At 32.9% G+C, this 21,543-nt stretch overlaps 1 long non-coding RNA gene across 4 annotated transcripts; it reads left to right on the forward strand.

Annotated features, from left to right (window-relative positions):
- Positions 1–6,254: 6,254 nt before the first annotated feature.
- On the forward strand, positions 6,255–9,079 carry LOC111920494 (uncharacterized). 4 transcript variants are annotated; one of them, XR_008231998.1, is made up of 8 exons: positions 6,267–6,615; positions 6,908–7,111; positions 7,182–7,342; positions 7,429–7,454; positions 7,538–7,752; positions 7,839–7,913; positions 7,994–8,197; positions 8,613–9,079. It is a non-coding gene; the product is annotated as an uncharacterized LOC111920494 (long non-coding RNA). The 4 variants fall into 4 exon arrangements; XR_006191099.2 differs by having other exon boundaries at positions 7,413–7,454; positions 7,538–7,913; XR_002859909.3 differs by having other exon boundaries at positions 6,268–6,615; positions 7,538–7,913.
- The last annotated feature ends 12,464 nt before the right edge of the window (positions 9,080–21,543 follow it).

A 21,543-nucleotide genomic window follows, 5' to 3' on the forward strand; every position in this document is an offset into this window, starting at 1 on the left:
CGTATTTACACACCAATAGGGATTGAGTAGCTTCATATCTTTCAACTTGAGGAAAGGGTGACAATAGGAGAGTTATAGGAGGAGGAGGTGGAAGAATTGAAGAAGCATGATTTCCAGTTCCACCATTCCCCGAAGAAGAGAATTTTTTTTTCACCTTTATCAAAATGTGGAAGATCATCTTCAGAAGAATGAGGAAAAACATTTCTAGAAGAACGAGGAAGACCATTATGGTCTAAATTTTGGGAGAAGAAAGAATTCAAGTTGGTTGATTTTAATCCTTAATTATTAACCCATAATTTAAATTAAGGCTAGGATCCATATTTTCGATTCGACCTTTGAAGAGGGATGTCATAATCAAATTCGAATCTATTTTAGGTAGGTAGAGTCATCTCACCAATTTCAATCACATGAAACTCTTAGATCTTTGAGATTCATTAAATCTTATCAATGACATGTTTAATCTCGATCTTGCTCTTACCAAATGTGATTGGGATGCCAAGGATCACAGTTAAGATGTGAATAACCATGCAAACCTAGTTAAACACCCTTGATCGATTTATAATCTCTCATTGATGTGCCAGTTAACCACATGCACTCTTTTAACAATCATAAACACAAATTGTTTCATCATTTCACCTTTATAGTCCCAAATTAGTGTGCCAGTTAACCACACACGCTCCACTAACGATTCATAAGGAAATGATGTGCGTTTTCATGGATTAGCATACAATTTCACATTTTTTCTAAAGTAACTAGATTAAGATTTATAAAAGGTTTAATTACTTTGTAGTATCATACTTTTAGTTCAAACCTGTTCGGCTAACGACCTTCCACCATACAATGGAGCAGTGGGTGAAAGTGGACACCAAATGACGTTCATTTTATAGGTCGTTTCCTTATACCCCCTTAGAGTATGGCTTCGTGAATGAGGCCTACTATTGATTTCACTTACTTGTCTTATACACATAATATATTAAACTTTTAATCATATATAGTATAATATGTATTTTAAATATTTTTAAAATACGGTTTAAATATTAATTATCTAGATTATTTATAATTAATTGATCAATTTAAACATATAATGAATTTATCATTATCCTTTAATTACATTACTATTAAATTAATTATTAAATTCATAAGATATAATTCAATTTAATTTATATAATTAAAAATTATCAAATAAGGATATCTCCTAATATTTAGGGTTTTATGGATTATCACACAAAGCATTCAAAAATCGGAATCTTACAGAATTAACACTGAATAGTTACCAAAATTAACACATAAATCTGATTAGGAAGATGAAAACCCAAAATTCTGGAAAACGTCAAGCTCACGTCGTGCGATCTATCTTTTACATCGTGAGATCAGTATTTCGAAAAAATAATTTAGTTCGATTCAACTCATGTGCAATCAATGTTTAACAAATCTAGGATCGAATACCACTGATGAGTTTTATAGGAAACAAAATTTGTATAATGCAATGAACAACTGAACTTTCATAACCTTATATGAGTTCTAGAATTTTCTTTCCTTACTCAATTATGAATTATTAAAATTCAACCATTGGACCTTTAATTAATTCCAATTAATCCCAAATTAATTCCAGATTAATTCTAATTAATAATTAATTAATTCTAATTGTTTTCATATTAATTTATTAATCATAATAAATTAACAAATCAATTTTCTATTTCCAATTAATATATTAATCACATAATATATTAACAAATCATTTCCTCATAATTTCCAATATGTTTATTAATCATATAATAATCTAATAAATCATCATCTCTCTATAAATGTCATTCTAATCAAGTTCTAGTTATGAGAGAAACCCAAAAAAGACTTTGCTTCTAATTACAAGAATATACCAATTTAGTTATCGCTTAGACACTTTATTCAACAGTCTGGACGTACTGCACGACAAAGTCTTCACAAATTTTGTATGTCATGAGATTGTATGGTTGATGATATATGTGTAAATTGTGGTTGTTGAGGCCAAAAAAAAAATACCCTTAATATTTCATACAAAATAGCGTATAATGGAAAAGAGATCGTATCCACGAAGATTGGTTCAATTTGTTACTTCTATGAAAACCTCTTTGTTCAAACACTTGTAAAATGACAATAAAAATAAAAATAGGGGTTTTAATGTTTTGAGGTTTTAAAGAAACTAAATTTACACTAAGATTTGGTGAATGTAAATAAACAAGGTGAAGATTTGATTTTAATTCAATGAGATAATTATGGTTGACATTGGACTTTCATTACTAGAACACTTAGTTAAATAATAATGAGAATACCAAGGTGAAATACTTATGTTTATAACCTAACTTGGCTATAGCAATTTATAAGCATAACGTGCCTCAACTCTTCTTTTGTATTAAAATGGCTAAAGAAGCTCATAACACATTTCCTAAATCAAAGTCACAAAACTAATGAAGCATGTAATTTTGTAAAAATAAATTAGCATTAGGTCTTAAGAGTCACCAAATCCAAAGAGTAATCCATTTATGTTATTACCACTATGGAGAAAATAATTCCTTAAGCTAAATGAAATGAAAACAAAAATTAAAACTAATTGTTGTTTGTTAAATTGAAGACCCATTATTTAGCCAAGAATTTAAACCAAACAAATAACATTCATATGTCAATATTCATTACTAGAGATATATAAGCATGAAGAAAGCTTTTATAGAAAATATAATCATAGATATTCAACACAAATTTATGGTGTTCTTCAAAATAACCAAGTCGTTTAAGCAATTACATCCAAATCAACCAAAAGAAGTTTAGCCTAGCATGGCTAAACTCAAGAAGCTAAAATAAAAATAGATTGTACCAAACATGTAGCAATTTTTAAGAGTGAAATGGTGATGTTCTTCAATAAGTTCTCGGTGTTCTTCAAGCTCCAAACTCCACAGAAAAAGTGTAAAAATCGGATCTAAAAATTGTATGAAAAGTGAACCACCAACCATCCCATAATAAAGGTAAAAAAGCAAAAACTCGGTTTCTTCACTACAGGTTCCACGTGGATATTGAGTAAATCCACACGGAATGTGTGTCTGCTGCTGAGTGGATTAATTGACCCATTTACTTTGGTCTTTAATCTCCCTTCTTTTTACCTTGGTCCAACCTATTTTTTGAGTTACCAAGAGTCCACATTGTCCTTTTAAATATCTTCAAACTAGCCTAAAACTTCTTTGACCATCCAAAGCTCCAATTCTCTTCACATGATCATCATTCTTCATCCAAGATTAAGTCCAATTTTGTTCCATCTTCTGGGAATGGGGCCATTACCTAAATGCATATAAAGGCCAATACACCTGCGGTGATCATGTTTATCCAACAATCATACTTGAAGCGGTGGCGTCACATGATTTGTGGATATGACATGAATTCTTTGGTTCGGTTGGTTCCCTGAATGACATAAACATTCTTAACATGTCTCCGATATTCGGCGACAAGTATAACGGGATTGCACCATGTTCTTCATTTGTTGTGCATGGAACATCTTACAGGTACAGATATTATCTTGTGGACGAGATCTATCTGTAGCTTTCTTGTTTAGTGAAAACATTGTCTTGTCCTAATGATCGAAAGAGATTGAGGTTTAAGAGAGCTCAAGAGAAGGCGATGAAGGATGTTGAACAAGCATTTGGGGATCTTAAAAAATGTTGGCATATCCTGAAATACCATGTAGTTTTCGTTGAAGAGAAGAAAATGAGTGATGTGATGTATACTTCTATAATATTGCATAATATGATTCTCGAAAATGAAGGAAATGCAATATGTGAGTATAACGAAAACTAGATCGTTCCACTGACACAAACATTTGAGGTTGGAAGCAAAAAATATTTTGCAAAAAGAATAATTTATGAAGTTAAGATCCATAATGATATTCACAGAGACTTGACGAAACATATTTGGATCATTGACCACATCAATCTTAATGTGGAATCGGTCGATGATTTAGAATGTCAATTTTCTGATGAAGATGCCCTTTTGTATTTGTTATGGCGGTTTAAGTTTTTGTTTTTTTAAGTGTTTAAATAGTTATGTTTGTACGTTTTTCATTTTGAAGTGTGTAAGGTTGTAAGACTTTACGTTTTATTATCATTATTATTTTAATTTGTTGCAATTAAAAAAACATTTTAAAAAATGTTAAATTTAAATTGATAAAAAAAGTGTGGCAACCCACCCAACCTAAATTAGATGTGTAAATGAGTTGAGCTATCCGGGATCGCCTCGTTAAAAGCTCGACTTGAGATCAAGTTAAACAAGCTCGAGCCGAACTCAAGCTTATTTTTATGCTTATTTATTAAACGAGCTCAAGCCCGAGCTTCATCCGATAAGCTCGATTAGGCTCATGAGCCTAAACGAGCCTATGCATATTTATATAATGTAATTTTTATTTTTAATTTGGTATATTAAATTATAATTGAATAATTAAATATTGAATATTAAATATCTAATGATGACAAACAAGCTTTTTAACGAGCTTAATACTTGACTATTAACCGGGGCGAGCTCTAAGCTTAAGCTTGAGTATTTTAAATCCTCCGTGAGTCGAACTCGAGCTTTGAAAATTAAGCTCGAAACGAGCCGAGCTCGAGCTCGAGTCCCATGAATTTTAAACGAGTCAAGCCCAAGCTGCCCGAGCTCGAATTAGGTTTGACTCTTTTACTACCCCTAACCTAAATGTTAAGATGTTGAAGAGGTGTGCCAAAAATAAGGTGACGCCTAAATTACTACACTTTTAGTTTGACAAATGTGACACCACTTCCTCTAGACTAAGTGGATAAAGTTTTTCAAAGCTTTTTTATTTTGAAAATACTACTATCATATCTATTGTATATAGATAGGATTATCATTGATTGGTTTTTCATATGTGATTCAACTGTTTACTTATTAATTTTAAGAATATCATTGGTTGGATTATCATTGAAATTAATTGCGTGATGTTTTTTTATAAAACATTTCATATGACCTCTTTCGAGAAAACAATGTTTCATTCTAGTTTTAGATTTTGTACTGAGTTTCACATAATCCTACTAGAATCTCTCTTCTTCCTGCATGTGTTGAGAATACATAAATAAAATTTTAGGTCCAAGTCTGTTCATTGTTAGTTGTGGGACTGACTTATAAATACACCAAAATGATCTTTATCTTTTTGTTATTATTCAAATATCTCTTATAGAAGTGGATTCTGTTTAAAAGAAGGGCACACTTCATAGTTCATAGTTCATACGAGTACTTCAGACTCCATGGCCAATCATTTATAGAAGTTCCTTAATTACATGGCCCAATTTCATGCGACTCAATTGGAAATTTGAATCATGGCCCATATTCCTTTAATCTTAACTTTTTTCAAGAAACTTTTATAAATTTGTTTTCTAAATAAACGATGATTGTTTTCTTAATCGCTATATTTTCTCACTACAAGAAAAATCATGAATAGCTACGGAAAATTTTTACGGAATCAAAATCCGTAGCAATTTTAGTACATAATATGCTACGAAATGGTTTGTCGTAGCTATAATGCTACCTAAACGGTTACAAAATTGCATTCCATAGCTAAATTCTAAATAGCTACATAAAGTTTCTACGGAATCAAGATCCGTCGCTATTCTACTATGAAATATGCTACAAAATGGTTGGTCGTAGCTAATTTGCTACGAAAATTGCTACGGAATTGCATTTCCTAGCTAAATCATGAATATTTGTTACGAAATTGAAACTCGTAGCTATTTTACTATAAAATATGCTACATAATTTTTGGTTGTAACTAGTTCGTTATGGAACTTATTATAGAATTCATATTCGTAGCTACCTGGCTAGAAAATTCGCTACGGAATCAAAATTTGTAGCTAGTTAGCTACAAAATTGAAATCCGTAGTTATTTTGCTATGAAAATTTGCTACACAATAAAATTTTGTAGTTAATCTACCATGAAATTTGTGACAAAAAGATTAATCGTAGTTATGTGTCAATACGACCGGTTTCGGAATTTGCAAAATAACTACGAAATCAAAATCTATGGCTATTTCTCTACGAATTATTCCGTAGTTAAATAGCTACCTAATATATTTCCCGTAGCAAAATATATAAAATTATTTTAAATGGAAACTAGTAAAAATCTTAAAATAAAAGAAGAAAATGATATCTCTTTAAATTATGATTTTTTCTTAATTACCTAAATAAAAACTATATATATTACGTTTCATTATTTACTTTTACTTAAGCTACTTTTCCCCAAATCATCACAGTAACCCCATTCCGTGTTCCTTCGTTTTCTCTGTTTGACTTCAGTGGAAGCAACATAATTTTCCCCAAATCATATCATACATATCACATTTTCACATTTGGAAGCAGCATAAGGCGATCACGCATGAAAGGAGTATCTATGACCTCGGTGGCGAAGTTGATCCGAACATCTCAGACATCGGCAGTGTAATTAGGGATCTTAAAGGAAACGGCGACATGTGATTGTGTAGCGAGGTTGTTGATCTCAAATGAGAAACGGTTCAATCAAATGGCGGAGGGAAGGGACGTCCGTGAGATCCAGTCTAGCAACCGTTCAATTCTCACCTCCCTCAACCTAAAATCGTACTCTCTCTCTCTCTCTCTCTCACACACACACACACACACTTCAATTGTAGTCCAATAAGCCAATTGACTTAGGATTTTACATCGGATTGGTGTTAAAATTGTTAAACAATCGATTTTTTATTCAAAGCACATTGAATAAGAATTGAATTCTGCATACTTAGTTGTCGTTATAACGATATAATTTGTAATTTCTTCGGTGATGTTCTAGTATAATTTGTTTAATAAATCTTGTTCAAGAGTTGAATCCGAGAAACAGAACAGAGTATGTAACATGATTTTTGTTTTTTAGGTTTCTAAAGAGGTGATGACATATGTAACTCAAGAAGTGAAGGATCTGTATCATCTTCTAGAAAATAAAATTTCTACATTTGGATTTGGCATCAATAGTACAATCTCTGGAAAAATATCTTCAACATCTACTGTACCAGAAGTGCCGCTTTCTCAGTACATTCCTGCTTTGGAAAAAGTAGCAACCTTAAGACTCCTACAACAGGTATGATTAATTTCTTGTTTGACAAATAAATAGGTTGAAGCCTGCCTAATAATTTGAATTTCCATATCAGGTGTCCTAAGTGTACCAAACAATGAAAGTTGAGACTTTATCAAAAATGGTTCCTTTCTTTGACTTCTCAGCTGTAGAGAGGATCTATGTTGATTCTGTCCAGCATAATTTCATTGCTATGAAAGTTGACCACATGAAGGTGCAATTATACTTGGTGACTTGGTGAGTCTAATTTGCATAATTTTGTTGATTCTCTCTTTTTTTTTAATTTATTTATACTTATATTGTCTAGTTTTGTTTTTCCCAAGGGTTTTGAATCCGACACACTGCAAGGGTAAGTAAAGTAAAAGAAAAGAAGAAAGATTGGTCCTTTTTTCATGCAGATGATTGTTGGTTGTTTATGTTGTGACATTCTAGGAGAAGGTGACAAAGAAATCCTTGATGGAGTTGGCAATACAGGAGCAAGTTAGAGAGAGGCAAGAAATGGAAAAGAAGATGCAAAAACTAATCAAGACCATGGATCATTTTGAAAGAGCCAAAAGGGAAGAGGCTGCACCTCTCATTGAAGCTTCTTTCCAAAGATGTTTGGCACTTTGGCTGAAGAGAAACTCCGCCATGAACACGAACAACAGGTAATCTACTTACTTTGTAAAATAAAAAAAAGATGTAAATGCCCAAGTTTACTTGCTTTTTTTTTTTTTTTTGCATGCAACTTGAGGTTGAACTGAGTAGAGAGTGTCATGAAGGAGATCTGAAGGAGAAGTATAGACTTGCTCGTGTTATGGAACATAAGGTCTGTATTATATTTTTTATTGTAATTTGTATGTAATATCTTGTCATATTTTCTTATAAAATACTCATGTATGTGCACAGATGGAACTTGAGGAAAAAGTTGTGAGCAGACAAAAGGCAGAGTATGATAGAATGAGAGCTGAGAGAGAGAGGAAAGACTTGGCCAAATCCTCAAGGCACAAAAAGAGGAAAGGGACCTAAAAAGGAAAATGTTGTTTTATTTGAAGACTGAAAAAGAAAGGCTCAACAAGCTTCGTGAGGAAGAAGAAGCCCGCAAACGTGAAGGTTACTTTTTACTTTTTCTTTTTGTAAATTATATTTTTTTAATTTTGGCTCGTCCCTTCCTTTTCAAGTAAAATGACCAAAATTAGAAACATTCTAATTAACTTAACTTAGGGGCCCAAAAGAGCCCTTTTACTTTGGATAAGGACCATACTTGTTACAAGAACCTCAAATAAGGACCAAATTTGCTTTTTGGGCCTAAGATTGCAAAAATAATTAATACTAAACAAATAAACATTACAAAAACCTCAAATACGTTAAAAAGAGCGCCATTAAAGACTGAAATTGCAATAAAATTGTTTTGGGACCAAAATTGCATAAAAATATCATTTAGGTCTAAAAATTTAGTTTATGTAAAGCTGAAAAAATAAATATCTATTTTTGTTTATCGATACACTTGGTTTGTTTGGGATTACAGAGGCTGAAAGGCGCAAGAAAGAGGAGGCTAAACGGAGGGCGAAGTTGGATGAAATAGCTGAAAGGCAGAGGAAAAGAGAACAAGAACTTGAAGAAAGAGAGAGGCTTAGGAAGGAGTGCAACACCGCTTGATGGCCCAACCAGACCGTCTGAGCTTATCTTAATTGAAAATTTAAATGAAAAATTATTAATTTCCATACAAGGTGGATGATTTTATTAACATATATAAATATTTTATTATGAGAATTATAAATAATATACTTGAACTAACGGTTGTACTTGAAAGAATAGCAAAGATGATGGTTCAGACAACAATTTGATTGGTCAATTTGGTGTTGGATTTTATTATGCCTTCCAGGTTGCTTACTGATAACATTATGTATCAGATAACATTTTATGTTTAATTTGTAGCATTTTGATGTATTGGATATTATTATAGTTTCTATAGAAATACTACTTTTGGTTTTATATTAATTGTTTATTTATAAATTGATATAAATAGTTGAATTCAATAACCGAATTTTATAAAATAATGGTACTAAACAATTGCTACGGAATTTGCAATAGAAAAACTGCTACGGAATTGGCTACAAAATAATTTCTATGAAATTAGCTATGAAATAATTGCTACAGAATTAACTACGGAACAATTGCTATGGAATTAGCGACGGAAAAATTGCTACAGAATTTGCAACAGAAAAATTACTAGGAAAATTGCTACGGAAAAATTGTTACGGAATTGGCTATGGAAAATCGCTACGATATTAGCTACGGAAAAATAGCTATGGAATATGCTACGAAAACATTGTTCCGGAATTCGTTACAGAAAACTTGCTACAGAATTTGCTATGGAAAAATGCTACGGAATTTGCTATGGAACTCAAATTGCAACAGATAGATGTCGTAAAAAATATCATAACAAAATTGCTACGGAATTATAATTTCATAGCTAAACAGTTTGCTACAAGAAATAAAACTACAGATTCTAATTGAAAATTTACGTAGCAAATTCCGTAGTTATTTGACTTTAGCTACGGAATTTCATGTTTTTGCTATGGAATTTTTCCGTAGCTAAATTGAAATTTTCTTGTAGTGTCTGTAGTTTAAGTATATTCATTTTTTTCTGCAAATTTCTATGTTGGCCTACAAATCATGATATTTGACTTGACGGGCAACTAAATAAGAGTATCCGTCAAACAATATTTAAAAAAAAAAAAAAAAAGTTAATCTCATAAAAACTTTATAATTTGTGTTTATTTTCATATTAAACTTGAATTTTATTTCTTTCCTCTTTTTGAAAAGGCCATGTATTTTTCTATTTTTTTACCCGACCCTTTTAGTAGTTTTTTTCTTCAAAAAAAAAAAACTTGTAAAATGAGAGGGTTTTTTTTCGAAAAACTAAAAAACTTAAAGGTTTTTCCGGAAACAATTAAAAATTTATAGTTTTTTCTACAAAAAAATGTTGCGGATTTTAAGGAAGAAAATAAATAAATAAATAAATAAAGTTAAAGTTTAATTCGAAAAAAAAAAACTTAATAAATAATAAATAAGGTTTTTTATAAAATAAATCTTTTAAAAAGCCTCGTTACTAATGGAATACTTACATATATACGAGACCAGATATTAATATTTTAAAGATTTATTACTTTTTTTCGGCTTTTCATTCACAAATCTTCCCCAACTCTTTAACTTTTCAAAAATTATTTAAGAAAACTAACTAACTTATTATCTAACTTATTATTTATATATGACAAATCTTCAAAATTGGTCCTTGTAGTTTCCCAAAAAAATTGAGTTCGGTTCTTAATATTTTTTTTTCTTCAAGAATGATTCTTATGGTTTCAATTTATATTGTGTTTGGTTTGGTCTCTCATCCATATAAAAAACATTTATACCATTTTTAATTTATTTTAGATTTTTCTAATTAAATTTTAACTTTTTAAAAATAAAAAAATAAGATGGACTTCACCGCACCCTCTCTCTCTCTCTCTCTCTCTCTCTCTCTCTCTCTCTCTCTCTCTCTCTCTCTCTCTCTCTCTCTCTCTCTCTCTCTCTCTCTCTCTCTCCGTGTTTGTGTGTATGTGTGTGTGTGAAGAAATAAATCTCATATGATCTTCATGTTCATTATATTCTTAATTTTTTGACACCAAAATCTTCATGTTTACGAACTTAAATACATAGACACATACTAAAAATCTTCAACTAATAAACGTATGTGCTCTTGTCTGCATTAAAAAAAACTCATTGACGAAGCTAGATAGAGATATTGAAACAGAACTTCAGAAGATGCAGATTTTTTAAGAAGCCATTCTTCCTATAACCATTGATGACGTTTTTAAAAAAGCAACACAGGGGTACCAAGAGAAGATGTAGATCTAGAATCCCTCCTATGTCACAACTCGAAAATTTTGGGTCAAACCAAGCCTAAGGAATCTTGTATATAAGTACACTTACAATTCTTATCTATGTAACCTTGACGCGATGATGTTTTATAACATACATTTGGATTTCATGTTGCAATAAACCTTAAATGATCAATGCAAATCAAACAAGAATCACACAGTGTTAACACAAGAACTTGTGATTGTGTCAAAATCTTGAATATTCAAACTTTAAGGTCATCACCTTTGCATTTCCTACTAACTAGAACCATGAACATGCCTATAAGAACCACTCAAGACCGAAAACACCCTCATTTGGGCTCCATTTGGCCGTAAACCCCCCAAATGGGCCACACTTGGCCGTAAACTCCATTCCTAAACCTATTAGGACCGTAATCCCTTTAGTGCATATGTACCAAGGGTTTACGGTCATGCCTAGGCCGTAAACCCCTCCATGTAGTAAACCCGTTAATTTATTGCATGAAAAGTAGTTCCATGAGAGTTTTATACTAGATCTTTAGTACGTCGAGATTTGTTTTCACCTTTGCACTCTTATACCCAACAAACTACCATGCACCACACTCAATTACCTAGCATCGGATTTTCAGGAGTTCTACAAATTCTTACAAATCAAAGTTGTTACAAAGCTTTTATACAAATATGCTTATGAACTCACCAACTTTTAGTTGATGCTTTTCAAAACGACTTGTATTCTCAGGGACTCGGTGAACAGGTACCCCGAGCTATGGATTTGGGATAATTACTATATTTTTGGAACATCATATTTATTGTCACTTTTGTGTAAAGCTGTGAACAAATACAATTATGTAAACAATGCATGTTGGTATCTCTAATGTATGATGTTGGTTGCTATGTTTTCAATTATATTCAATTGTGATGATACAATACAATGAAGTCATCCGCCCCCGAACGTTTCAACCATCCTGGTTCAAGGGTGTGACATCCTATCTCCCATCTCCGCAGAATACATATCTGGAACCCTTAATCTTCATCTCCTAAATCCAATTTGTGTTTTTTTTTTTGTTATGAATCTAGCTTGGGAAGTAAAATGATGTATTGGAGACCTACAGGTGGCAAAGATGCAAGTAGCGACAGGTAGAGGATACATGAGAAGGGTCACCAGGGAAGGGGAAGCGAACAACAATGGAGGTAGGAGTAGTGCTTATCTTATAATTGCACCCCAAATGTTCGACTCTTGAAACAAAAAATGAACGATGCTTCTAACCTTAAAAATGAGTCATTAAGTGAGAAAATGACTAAGGTGGTGTTTGTGTTTTGTCAGCATATCTTCATGACCTCTTCTGTTTGTGTGACGCGGACCACAAGCAGACATTAGCTTTCGTACATTGTTTGTTTTTTTGAAGACTGCAGACCTAAAAATATATGTGCGCCCTATTCTTGGCGCAGATGTAGACCAGAGTCTTCTAACATCTTAAGACATCTTCTAGCCTAAAAAACACATACACTTTATTTTTATTATTATTTTTTTTGAATTTATATTTTTTCCAACTTTCTTAGTGATAAACAATTTGAACAAAAAAAAAAGTTACAATACTTAAAAAAAAGTCTCACGACACAAACATGATATTTTTGACAAATTTATAAATAAAAGTTTATTACAATAATGGTTGTTGAAATTGTTTATACAAATATGATAATATATATATATATATATATATATATATATATATATATATATATATATATATATATATATATATATATTCTTATATTTTTTGTGCCAAATTTTATAAAACATTATTTAATAAAGCATCATCAATTTCTTAGAAAAAATATTTATGGCACGTTTTTAATTGATTTAATTGAAAAAATAGAAGTTTATTTCCATTCATTTATATATCAAAATTTTTGATTCCTAATTAAAATGTTTAGACATAACTTTGCGACCAAAATTGTTGGTTTTTATCAAATATATACGTTAATTTATATCATTTTTATTTTCATTTTTTATACATTAATACATAAAAGTTGATTTAGATTTGTTAATTGTTTGTAACAAAGTCATAAATATATTAAAAAATCATTTTGTAGTTTAAAAAATCCAGTTTATTTAAATTTTAGTTTATTTTAGTAGCATGCAGATGTTAAAAAAAACTAACAATCTTCTTTTTTCAGACTGCAGACGTTTGGTCCACCTCTTCTGCTGCAGAGGTCTATAGATGTGGTCCGCAGACTGCAGACATTTTACCTCAAAAAAAACAAGCAACACCTAATAGAGTAAAAAAAGATTTTGACGATGAAATCTCCTTAAGGATGGTAGATTGTAAGAACCCGAAATTTAGAGAGATTTGACTTTTAGTCAGATATTAACCAAAAGGGAAAATGGTCATTAATGAGAATTTAGCAAGTTTACAAAGTTGTGACTTCATGAAAATGGTCAAGATAAGTTTAAGTCACTTATAAGAGGTCAGATGAGTAAGTTCAAGAGAAATAATGCATGAGAATATGCATTTTGGCCAAAAGTGTAAAATGTGAAATTTTATGCTTTTTAGGCCAAGTTGATGACTTAATAGATTAAGAGTCGTATTAATTCAGTGAGAAATAACTTAATAGAGTAGTAGAGTATGATCCCATCTTCATGTGAATATAAAGACCATGGAAAATGGGTTAGAAGCAAAGAAGTTATGAAGGTTAGAAGTTAGAGGAAAATTTATCCTTATAGCTGGAATGGAATCAGCAATGCTCTTTGTTGATCTCCAGGTACCGTGGCACGGTACATAGATAACCACGGCGTGGTGGCGTAAGTTAGATGCCATTGAAGGAAGTCAAAAGGTCACCACAACGAGGTGGAACATCCCACCACGACACGTTGTCGAGGATTAAAGACGGGTTTCAGACCCGTTAGAGCTTATTTCGACCTATCTCATGGGGAGATCGATTGGGGGCTCAATGTAACGCCTGTAGATCCGGGCTAGTCAATTTAGAGATGATAAACATCAAAAGTGACTTTTTTGATAAAAGATTATTTATGTAACAACCCGATATTTCAACTCTTTGTAATGACCTAAAAAGTCAAGTATTGTAACCATCTTGGGGTAATAAAATTTACTTTGATAATAAAATGCCCAAAAAGTATCTATTTAAATTCCTATTATGTGTAATATCATTAAACCGGGATCATACTTAAAGAGAATGCTCAAATCCGGCTTCGTATATTGAAATTTAGATTTTTCCAAGTTCGACTTAGCAGCAGACAGCTAAAAACTCGAATCGGAGATCGAACGACTTTTGGCCGGAATGACCTAAACGAGAATCGAAGGTCTCGACAATGGTATTTCAGCGGTAAAAAGTCTGGCAAAAACCGACGTCAGATAAAGAAGTTATGAATTTTTAAAGAAATTCCTTAAACACGATGAGTTATAAAATAAATGATAAAAATAATTTCGGAATTTGCCAACAGAGTCTAAACGAAAGTTGTAGAGCGTAGTCTCACCTACGCGTGGATATAAAGACCATCGAAAACGGAGTTCGTATGAAGAAGATATGAATTTTTGAAGTTTATTAAATAAATTATATATTTATTTAATTCAAAAATCTAGTATTATCCGAAGAGGAGTCAGCGTCCTCATCTGAGGTACGCGCCGCGTACCCCTGTACGCCCTGCGTACCCGAGGGCCTTGGCCTCGGTTCGTCCACGTCGCCCTATGCGAGGCTACCGACCCGTCTGACCCGCCCGTCCGACCCGCCGTCCCATCCGAAGCCGAGGCAGTCGAGGCCTCGGTCATGCATGACGTACGCGTACGCGCTGCGTACTAGCGTACGCCCCGCGTACGAGGCTTCTCAGACCCCCCTATAAATAGAATGCGAGGCTTTCCGAAAAAAATGCTCATTTCTCTCCTTTCTCTCACGCTCTTGCCTCGATTTCCGTGCCCGTTCAAACCCGAAGCCCTGGTCATTTTTGCTCAAGTCCCGAGGGTCGATTTTACTCCCAAGATTCCCGAGAATCCCGAGAAAAGTCCGTTTCCCGATACGAAACTCTGCCCGGTTTTCCATCTCGCTATCTTCAAACTATCAGGTGAGTTCATATCCCCTTCAAACACACTTTAAATACATTTTAATGCTTTTATACTCTTTTAGGGGAGGAATACAAGTAAGCATTCGGTTATTATCGTGTATTTCATAAAATTTCACTGTACTCGTTTTTATCAAATGAATCACTTGTGATTTAGTACTACTATGTGAAAACTCTTGTCATACTTTGCATGCACTAGATTTATACAAAGTATTTAGAAATTCCAAAGTATTCTTCATTGCTAAACCGTTTTATACATTCTAAAAACTTATGATTTATGCTTTGACAAACATTGTGAAAAAGGATAAACTTTGCATACAAAACTACTACTTTAATACAGACTTAGTTGAGAATCCATGAGACGTGTACATCTTCAAACACTGCCTTTTTGATAAAAGGTATCGCTACAAGTCCTGTCTATAACCAGAGTCTCCCGTTCGGAGAACGTGTCAAATGTGTATAGATCTATACGGGAAGTCATGATCCCGCGCCCTGATTGTTAGCTACAGTCCGTCTTTTGGGGTGACAGTTGTCATAACGCTACGACGCCTGAAGAACGTCGCTACAGGCATATTATGTTTAGTATGGTTATAAAACTCATCGGATATACAATTATTATGGTATTATGCTTTTATGAAAGAGTAGCTATTAAAACTATTCTTCATCTAACAAATGCGATCTTCGTATAGCTTTATTATATAAAACTATGCCACACCTTTCGAGCACGTCGGTTGCTTGCGATTTTCGGTCTTAGAGACTGCCAGTTATGTCAAGAAAATAAGGGTTTTTCCTGTATACAAACCAAACAACTAATAGGAAAATAAGGGATTTTCTCAGTACAATTAGTTGCAACTTATAACACGAACATTCATATGCATTTCATACTTTTATAAGAAAAATAAGGGTTTTTCTTGGAAAGCACAACAAATCACATCTCAACTATTAGGGAAAATATGGGATTTTCTGGATCTAATACATTCATTTTCAACCCAACGAATCATAACTTTTTTCTTTTGAAAATACCGCGTTTTCTGGAAAACATACATGAACTTTCGAATGGCGTATATTTTCTCAAAACACTACTTATGAACTCACCAACTTAATTGTTGACACTTTTTCTTTGAAATAACTTGTATTCTCAGGGAACCGCTAAACAGGTTTGGAAATCAACTTTTGAGGATTAACGTGCTGACGTTAATTACTTCTTTTGAAAGATGTTTATGTATTTATCTTTTGAACATGTAACGAATACAATTATGTAAACATTTTGGAAACCTTAATATGTATGGTGGTGTGTACTTTCCTTTCTATGAACTGTTATGATACTGAATATGACGTCCTCCGCCCCCGAACGTTTCCGCCGTTCTGGTTTGGGGGTGTGACAATTTAGAATGAATAATCTTAACTAGTTTGTAGTGGTCGTGACAAGGATTCCAGATATATAAAGAATGCCAAAATCCTAGTTATAACGAAGAAGTTATGAGTTGTCGAAGTTTCGTGACAGAACCAGTACGAAACTACGTGACGTAAATAGTGAATTTACGATAGAGCGATATTTAGCATTAGTAATCTAAACGAAAGTCGTAGAATCCGTTAAACCGAGAGCGTGCATAAAAATAACGTCTAAATCTGACTTCGCATGACGAAGTTATGATTTTTTGAAGTTTCGACTTAGCAGTATGCAACCCAAAGTTCGAATATGAGATCGAGTGATTTCTAACCGAAACAATCTAAACGAGAATCGAAGATCTCGTCGATAGTAATGCAACGGTAAAAAGACAGACGAAAACGGACGTCAGATAAAGGAGTTGTGAATTCCTAATGGAGTTCTCCTGTCCCGGCCTACTAAAAATAATATAATAAAAGTTAAATTCAAAATTAGCCGACGGAGTCTAAACGAGAGTTGTAGAGCATAATCTCACCTACACGTGCATATAAAGAACATCGAAAACGGATCTCGTATACGAGAGATATGAATTTCTAAAGTTCGGAACGCAAACTTCAAGACCTATTTCAGAGCTCACGACGTGAGTACAGTGTTCACAACGTGAGCAAATGATGAACGTCTTCCATGGCAAGTGGCCTGATGACGAACGTCGTGACACCGAGCTCCCGACGTGAGCATTAGTGGCTCACGATGTGAGCATAGCATTTCAGACTCCTAGAAATAGAAAGCGAGGTCAGTCGAGTTTTGTTGCTTAATTTCTTCCCCCTCACCCATATTACCTCGTTTTACGTGCAAATTATACCCCCGAAGCCCCGGTATCATCCTGACACCCGAAGCGAGTCCCAAAGCCCCGAAAATCTCGAGGAGAAAAGAGTTTCAAGTCGAAGCTCTGCCCACAAGAAGCCCGGTGTGTGAAGATATCCCGGTTTCATAAAAGAACTTCTACTTGAAGAGTCGTAGTGTTGTCCGACAATCGTCTTAACAAGTGAGTGTGTAATTACTTTCTTCTAACACATAGATATAAAGTATTTGCTATGAAATACGTGTTATGTGTTTATATATTGTTTATTTATTTGAGATGGATGTTGGATGAATTTTTATATAAGTTTGTATATGAATTAAACTATATGTAATTTATATCTACAAATATGTTGGGTAGAACATGGGTTGATGAAATAGTTGGTGTGTGAGGAAAGATGAGTTTGAGGATGAGACGAAAGATGATATAGATCATGAGATGAGGGTGATAAGTGAAAAATGAGTGAAACCTTTCCCAAATGATGGCCCCATCATTCAGCAGAGTAAGGATGACAACCACAGACGATTCTAGACAGTCCAGTGGAACACTAGCAGGCTCGCAACTTGTAGGTGTTGTGGACTTGATGTTCACCGGTGTACTCTAAAAAAACCCTGGCAGCTATATATTTAGTGCCTTATATGAGAACAATTGGTAGCTATGGATTTAGTATTGTGTAGATGAACCTTGGTAGCTATGGATTTAATACTGTGTAGATGAACGATGGTAGCTATGGATTTAGTACTAGGTAGATGAACCTTGGTAGCTATGGATTTGGTACTATGTAGATGAACCTCAGGCAGCAATGGAATTTGTGCCAATTCCTTAGGTCAATCCTTAGGAATGGATGATGGAAGGATAGTTGATTCTTAGGGTAAAACCTTAAGAAATAAAGAAGATAATGGGGATGAGTAATTGGGTTGATTGTTTGATGATTAAATATAATAATTATATTATTGTGGGTTGAAAACTTTATATGCTCACCAGGCTCCCACGCCTGACCCACTCAGTTTTTCTGTATTACTAGGTAATGGAACAAGAGCATAGTTGGACGTTGACGAGGGATTTTGATTATAGATCAGTAGTTATAAATAACTGTTATAAGGTCTATTTTATACTGTTTATGCTTTTGATCTGTATCGGAACATTACATCTCGAGATTTTGTTATTTAATGAAAATATGTTTCTTTTAAGAAATGTTTTGATAAATTCTTATCATATTTTGTTTTGAGAACAAATTCCGCAATTCTTTTAATCAAAGGAGTACTCTGATTTTATAAAACAAAGCATAAACAATCGGTCTTTTCTGGTCGTGAAATTGGGGATGTCACACTCAAAGGTGCTAATTTTGGGGTCAAAACCATGCCAAAAAAAATCTAGATATGGTGGGTTGTTAAAATTTTCATCATCTTCACATCAATGTATGATTTCTCAACTTTTGGTGAAATTGTTAGTTTGTATAGATTGGTTGAATTGATCAACCTATAGTTTGATTATGATGTAGATGAGAGTGTGTAGAAGCTTTAATCAAGCTTAGAAAGTGATTTCAATGGTCAAATTAATCCAATGAAACTTAGGCATTAAAACCCTAACCAGTGATTAGTGAATTGATGCATTATATGTAGATTATAATAAATTAAGTAGTATGGGATGCTTAATTCATTGGTTGGAGTAAATTAATATATAGAAATTGAGAAGATAGAATTATGATCTATTAAGTTGTCATTTTAACTATAATATTCATTAAGCTCATAATAGCCTAAGGCAAGTATTAAGAAATTTGTATGTGTATGAATACGCCTAAGAGCAAAGAAGATGGATCAAGATGCATCAAAGGAAGAAAGGAGCCAAGAGTGGTTAGTCTTCACAAACTAACAAGGTGGGTTATATCACACACACAAACTCTCTCTAGATTATATATATATATATATATATATATATATATATATATATATATATATATATGTGTGTGTGTGTGTGTGTGTGTGTGTGTTAAATCTTGGGGCAGTAAGTCCATGCCCTTATGTGGTTATATGAAGATAGATGATGGATTTATGTATGAGGTATACATTTAGATACATGTTCCAGAACATATACGTATATTTAGAGTATGTATGAGGTATACATTTAGATACATGTACCAGAGCATATATGTATACCTAACGTATATATGTATGTGTACATGTTAAGGGTATTATGAGTAATATTTGTGAGATGTAGATAAGAAAATAATGGGATTATATGTATTATAATCCTATATATGAAAGTGTATGTATGGTTAGATGATAATGGTATTGTGTAGAATACCAAAGAGACATGAGAAGAAGAAATAGATTAAGTACTTAATGGGTTATATACTAGATGAGTAATAGAATATATCTTGATGATATAAAGAGATAGATTATCCATGGGGCAAGAATATGTGATGAGTCAAATAAAAGAGTTAGAGAAGATTATGATTCTTTCGAGAATAAGATTATGATTTAGTAACACCCCATTTTCGCCTTATAGTATAAGCGACCAGTTACGTAAATAGACGTTTTTTATAGAAGACTATTTAGGATAAACAGTCTTGATAAAATTCATAGTAATCGAAAAAAGTGAACTCGTGCATATAAAGAACGCCTAAATCTAACTTCTTAAGAGGAAGTTATGATTTTAGAAGTTTCAGCATAACAACATGCAACACAGAAACCAAAATTAAGATCAGTTAATTGTTAGGAAAAACAATCTGAATGAGTTAAAGATCTCATCAATATCTATCCGTCAATATAAAGATAGTCGAGAACAGATATCTTATGAAAGAGTTATAATTTTTAAACGAACGTTAACAGTCTAAGCGTATAAAAATATAACTTTAAAAATAAAGTGAGAAATAGTCAATGGATTCTAAATGAAAGTGGTAGATCTCCTCGATAGCTACGCGTGGATATAAAGTGATGTGTATTGTTAATGCACTAGTTTTCTATTTGTAATTCCTAGTTTATCGCATATTAACCACACCTTAGAGGCAGTGAACCCAATCAAGTATAGTATAGTTTTGATAAGCAAGGGTGTCGAACCCAATGGGAACGGTAGTGAATTAATTTAGAATGTTTGATTATAGGTTACACAAAACACACAAATGCAATAAAAAGAGAAAGGTTTTATTCAATCTCAACAAATGACTAATTAGCAAATCTCGATAAACTGGTTGGAAAAAAAATCTCTTTAGGTACTTTGGTTTAGACAAATTACATATTAAAAATCATGGATAATTGCACAAACATATTTATTTATTCATGTTCACCGATTTCTAATATGATTAAGTTCGTGTCCACTATTACTAATCCTTTAGCAAACAAGTCAATTCAACCAGTGATCAGTTGATTAAACTAACAAGTTTCCTAGTGTTCAGTTCGTATCAAGCAAGACTTGTAATAATAGTTAATCATATTGATTGATTCAATTAACTCATATGTGGTTGGTCATCACACATTCTCACACATTAACTTACTTATTTTCTAGTTAACCCTAGGTTCATGTTCACTAATACTAGGCATACAATCTTGTTTTCACAAAACTATAAGATTCAAGCAATCAAGAAGATGTTCATATAACTCAATATAATTGGTTATTAACAGAAAATAATTGTCGTTAAAACATGAGGATATTTTAACAAGCTTAACAAGATAAATTAAACACGAATAAAACAATCCAAAATAGCAGTTAATCCATAAATCAAGGTTTCATCTAATCATAAACACAAAGAAAAGGGTTTTAACACCCAAATCAGAAAGTAATTGCACATATAATCATAATGGAATGCTAAAAATGTTCACGTTAACAAACTACATGATTACCAACATGAATCTGCTCTCCAATCATTCAGATCTTCGCTCCATATCAGCTTAACGACCTTTTGACCGCCTTCTAGACCCTCAAAACGGCTTCTTGGGGGTTTATAATCGCAGGAATCAATCTAGTGTGTAAGATCTCTCATTAGGGCTAAGTTTCGGCTTTATTTATAGTTTTCAGCATCAACTCGACAAGTTTGGATACCAACTCGGCGACTTCTTCATTAAAATCCCGTATTCCCCAAGTCAGCGTCAAGAATCATTAAGCTTCTTATCAAATCGCCGAGTTCGTTTGGAATCAACATTTTCTCAAAACACAAAATTCATCCTAAATTGTGTCTAGTTTTCAGAACATTTTGAATCTCGTCAATCGGAGTTACGAGTCATGAGATATGGTCAAAACACTGACGAGGGGTCA

The sequence above is a fragment of the Lactuca sativa genome, chromosome 4 (genome assembly GCF_002870075.4).
Source record: "Lactuca sativa cultivar Salinas chromosome 4, Lsat_Salinas_v11, whole genome shotgun sequence".
NCBI lineage: Eukaryota > Viridiplantae > Streptophyta > Magnoliopsida > Asterales > Asteraceae > Lactuca > Lactuca sativa.